Raw genomic sequence first — 6,000 nt, 5'->3', positions numbered from 1 at the left:
CTGTAAAATATGAATAGTAATAACTGGGTTACAACAGGAATTAATTGAGATGATAGATTATATGTGCTTAGTATAGGTTCTGAAACAGCAGAGGATCAATAAGTGTTAATTGTGCTTGTTGTCACAAGTATGTGTGATTATTAGTTTTCTTTTAATCGTTGAGAGATATTTCTTTCCTCCATCCAGCCCAGCCTCTGCTCTGAATATTATCTAACAACAAAAATAAAATTATGACAGTCTCCTGCTGGAAATTCTTATATAGATGCCTATTTTCTACAAGGCTCTTTACAGCTTAAATTCAACCTGTCTCTATCTGTATCTCTTGAAATCTCAACCACCTGCAGCCTTCAGATAAATGTACTTTTACCTGTTGGAGATCCAGGCCATGAACTATTACTTTTCCCTGCCTTTGTACACGGGATTTTTTTTCTTCCTAAAAAGTTTTTCTCTCTTTTGCAACAATGTGAAGTTCTATTTATCTTTTAATGACGATCTTAAATGCCACCTTTTATAAATGATGGTACAACAGATAAGAATTTGCACTTGCTTTGCATCAATCATATCCCTTGAATGAGAATATCACTAAATACAGCAAATAACTCACATAATACCTTACAAACTAGCAGTTCTCCTCCTGCACCAACAAACTCGAAGCTTCTATAGGAAGACATGCCCATTGTAACATAGTTGGTGCTAAAGATTGTTGAAGTCCATACAGATAAAATGAATAAATGAAACGTACTAGAAAAACACAAAGAAATAGTTTGAATAGCCAAGTATCATATGCATTTATTTTTATTTTTGAGTGACGAAGTAAGAAACAAACTCAATCTGTAACAGAGTCACTGCGCAAATGGAAACACATACAAAATAAACTTTTTATTCAAGGTCACAAATACTAATACATTTGAGTGAGTATCGGTGTTAAGGAGAAGAGTAGGGATTTAAGAGTAGGGATGTAAGAGTAGGGATGTAATTTCAAATGCCCATCATTATACTATTTTCTCTCCATCTTTATTTCTTTCTCTCTTTCTATGTTTTTTTTCTGGATGGCATAGTTTGATGAGTGAGATCAATGTTTCTCAAAAGATGATCTTCACAATAATCATATCACAGTCATCTAAGAATTCATGTTAAAGAGGCAGATACTCATACTGGTTTTCAGAAGTACTGAATTAGTACCTATTCTAACAGAGGCTAGAAATTGATCTTTCGAGCAAGAAAGTGAGGTATTACCTAAGAATTACGTCATGAAAACCATGGACTTAAAATATGGTACATATGAAATCAGTCACAGACATCCAAATGGATACAATTCATGAGATGCAGTCAACCATTTTTGACATTGATTAAACCTTGCATAGAGTACCTATTCAATAAATGTTTGTTGAAGCAATGAAGGAATGTTATTACTTCATAGAGGACAGTTTAATGTAATCAAGGCTACCAGAAAACTAAAATAAAAATAAAACATAATTAGATCATTTAATGTACACAATTATAAACTTCTAAATTCATTGATTAACCATTTGATGTGCAATAAATATTTATTTATAATAAATATATACATAATAAATATATCTATGTATATGATAAACTTTTCTAGTTTCTTTTTTTTAAATATTATATTTATTTATTCATGAGAGATGCAGAGAGAGAGAGGCTGAGACACAGGCAGAGGGAGAAGCAGGCTCCAAGCAGGGAGCCCGATGTGGGACTTGATCCCAAGACTCCAGGATCACGCCCTGGGCCAAAGGTAGGCACTAAACCGCTGAGCCACCCAGGGATCCCCCACTTTTCTAGTTTCTAACAAAGTAAAAGGACAGTGTGCATGATTCCAGAAGACTAGTTGATAGTACATGGCATACATTTTGTCTGCTGCTTATATGCCTATCTCAGATTTACATTAGTTTTTTTTTTTTTTTAATCTAACTTTTCTTAATTTAATTGGTAGTCAATCTGGAGGGGTTTCGAGCCAGACTTTGGAACCATACTCTGCCCATGACTATATAGGTCAAATTCACTGGGGAATTTATGCCAGTTCAGGCAATTTGAAAATGTTCTTCCATTTGAATAGCTGTGTTCAAGCACAGGACATGCTGGGATTTGCCATTTTGGCTGCCATCACAATTACCCCTATCAGTGTCTATGCACAGATGCTGAATGTGGGTAACTATTACTGGCAGGTTATGCTGGCGGCTCATACAAATGAATAATCATTGGCTCATGATCACCTCAACTCCCTAGATCACTGGAATGGCCCAGCTGGGCTGAGGAGGAAATCTAGCTAACGAGACGGATTGTTCTTTCCTATAGCGGTTATGCATAATATACAGGATTTCACACAGCTGTCTTTTTTAAAAGTTTATCTCAAACTTTTAAAATTTGTTTAAATGTTTTCACTCTTATTAATGAAAAAAATAATGCCATTAGGCATGTACTGCGTGGGTAAAACAGACATTCAGTTAGGGATTTAAGGTTTTGAAATTCACACTTAAACGGAACATTACTTTTTTCCTGTGATATGTTGTACAATTGCTAATGAATAGCATCAGTCCAGCTGCTTACTGTGAAATTGCCACTCTTGCACCATGCCTGCAATAAAATAAGGAACACAAAGTCTGTTATTAAAGCTGAACAGAAATTCTATTTTTGAATGACCCAATCTATATAATAGCAGCTAAGTAGCAAAATAAACATCATTAGTGAGCTTTTCAGTCTATATTTACATTTTGCTACCTTTCCCCCACCCCATTTCACAGTTTCTGAGGATATAGCTTCCTCTTTAAATTGTCGATCTACAATTTACTGGGCCATTAGCATTAAAAGGATGTGTGCCCTATCTTCAGCAACAGTTATTTCCCTCTGAAGACCCAGACAGGTTGGAAGGTGGGAAAGGGATCTCTTTAGTGTGTTCCCATCAGAAAGGCTGATGGTCCAATGTTCCTGGATGCTGTGAAAGTAAGGAATTTTCAAGAACAAGAAACATGCAACCGTTACAAAGATGTTAGGATAAGACCCCTCCCCTCCCTTGCTTCAAAACCTGACTCATAATTCAGTGCCTTTGGCTCATGGAAAGATATTATTAAATGTGTCAAGATTGAGATGGTTTAAGACTATAATGCAGGAAATCTCCTGAGGCCTTTTCTCTTGGACTTTCAAACATAATTTAAGGGGAGTCTATCCTTTCTAATTAGGAAGTCATTAGGAATTTTGTTCAAAGTTACTTTCTTTGTATGAGAGGAATAATATACTTATTTTATGACTAATGTTATATTACAATCTATAAATTCACATTTTGGTTTTTCTTTTTCAAAACATGGCTGTTAATGTTGGCCTCTACGCTGTAGCAGCATGTTGGTTTTTCTTTTACTTTCCTGTCTCTATTCAGCGTTCTTCTTCAGCTGCAACTTAAATTTTAGAATTTCTTCTATCTGCAGCTTTTCTCCCTTATCGCTTCCTACACTTGGTCCAGGGAACCTCCCATTTTAATATCACGATCTATCAAAAGACTAATGACGCTTTGATCTGTGTCTCCAGGCTATTTCTCTCACCTGAGACCTGGTTCTAAATAGCCAAGCAATAACCCAGCTTGAAAGGCCAATAAAACTCTAACATTTACCTTCATTGTTCTCTTCCCATACCTATATCTACTCTCATGTGCTCCATGTCAACAGCATCACTATGCACCCAGCTCAATCAGCACACCCTGGACACATCATTGATTCCTCCCACTCACTCATCCCAGATATCAAATCAGCACCGAGTCAGGGTGGAACTTTCAGAATTCTGTCTACATTTCACAGTTCTCTTTCCATGAACCGAGGAAAACAGCAGCAACCATGTTATACATAATAGCAGGTGAGTAACTAAGGTGCTTGCCTTGGCCTGGTACTCTTCAATTCATTCTCCATGATGCATCTCAAATCAGCCTCTTGATTTGATCTTATTGTTCCACTGCAATGTTTCAATGCCTTGGTATCTCCTAATGTCCTTGGGATAAAATCCAAATTTCTTAGTATGACTTGCAAGGTTCTCCCGGATTTGCCTTCTAATCTGATGCTAATCCTGGGTTTACATTCCACAGCCCAGACACAAGGCATGCTTTCAGTTTTCCTGAGAATCGTTCATTCCTTTGGCCTTGTTATACTGCTATATTGATCTGAAACACCTTTAGTTTCATTCTTTCACTTTTCTATTACCTTTGTGAAATCTTTGGTGTAAGGAGACCTCCTCTAAGCTCCAAGTACCCAACACAGACTAAAGTTAGATATCTCATCTATCCTTTTACTTCCCATTATTTTCTGGATTTCTACTATTACATTTATCACAATTTGATGAAATTTCTTGCGTTATTTGGCCATTTTACCCATTGGATCTAAATTTCAGTGAGGGAAAAGTGCGTCTGAATCTTTACGTCGGTATCTCCGCCATCTAAGATAGGTCTAAACCTCTAATATACATGTTCAATGAATATTTGATTAATGTATGTGCAAATACATAGGGTTTTTTTTCCCCCTTAAGATATTTTAAACTAATAAAGTATTTTTTTATGTCCTGGAGCCTAGAGACACTATCTCTAAAAATGAAAGAATTAGCCTATGTGTCCCCATAGAAATGACTCCCTCTGGTCATTCTATGCTGTCTGAAAGAATCTGATAAAAATATATGTGACTTGAAAACATAGCATCCCTCCACCTTTACAAAAAGAAGAGAAAAGAGGATGAAAAAAATCTCAGGCAGATTAGAGGATGGAAGGAATTTAGAAACCAGATATTTTGCTGATATCAAAGTAACCAGCTGCAAAAACTTGGGTGCAAAATAAGAAAACTGAGAGTTTTAGTTTCACTTAAGTATTTAAGAAATATAATTTTATTATCTTTGAAAATTCCAAGAGTCTTAAAGATAAGCAACTGTATTTATAGTCAATTTGGCAGGATTTTATCAGTCATAATATTATCTCATCTACTATATAGAATAATCATGAGATAGAATCTTATTTAAAAAATTAAAACTAGAGTAAAATGCTGATCCAAACGATGAAGGCAGTACATGCAAAGGAAGATTAATATTAAGATCCACAGTTCTTAAATCCATTCAAAATTACAACAAGCTACATCAGCAAAGGGTTAATTAGAGTGTTCTATAGTTCCAGCGAGCCCTATGCACTGAATTAGACAATTATCCAATTCTCTTCATTGATCATTCATTCATTCATCAAAATCTAATTTTTTATGGTATAACCATGCATAATATTTCTAGAAAATATTCCATTTATTGTAGAGTACTAAACTGTTTTGAAATATGAGGACAATCAACTTTTATTAATGTGCTTTTGTTATGCAGGTATGGGATAAAAGCCAAAGCGGTTATGGTGCAAACAGAACTTTTGAAATTCTTGAGCAATCAATGTCCCTATTCTTACAAAGTTATCTCCAAAATGAGTATTGCTCTTTTCAACCCATTTTCAATGCTATAATCTGACACATTTTCTAAAACTCAAATAATATTATACACACTGCAATTTAGATAATGTAAACAGTCTTTGTTGTGAGTTGCTTATCTTACACCCACTTTCCCTTCTTCTCTGCCAATAATCTCAACTCAGTGATTTTGCCCTCTGGGGGACATTGACAATATATAGAGGCATGTTTTGGTTTTCCCAACTGGAGTTGGGGAAGGGTACACCTGTCATCTGGTGGGTGTGGGCCTGGAATGCTGCCATACATTCTCAATGCATAGGACAGTCTTCATCACAAAGGATGAGCTGGCCCAAAATGTCAGCAGAGCCAGGGCTTTGGAACCTTGCTCTATGCTAACAATACATCAATTTATATGTATCCGTAGTATGCCTAATCACAAGATAAAATCTGAATTCATTAGAATTAGCATATGAAGTCTCTCATAATTTAATCCTTACTAGTGTCTCAACATTATTATCACTCCATCTCCTTGTTCTAAATTATATTTACCACTATATACATGTATATATATATATAT

This window comes from Canis lupus, chromosome 3 (assembly GCF_003254725.2).
Source record: "Canis lupus dingo isolate Sandy chromosome 3, ASM325472v2, whole genome shotgun sequence".
Taxonomy (NCBI): Eukaryota; Metazoa; Chordata; class Mammalia; order Carnivora; family Canidae; genus Canis; species Canis lupus.
Note: the sequence above shows the minus strand (reverse complement) of the source record.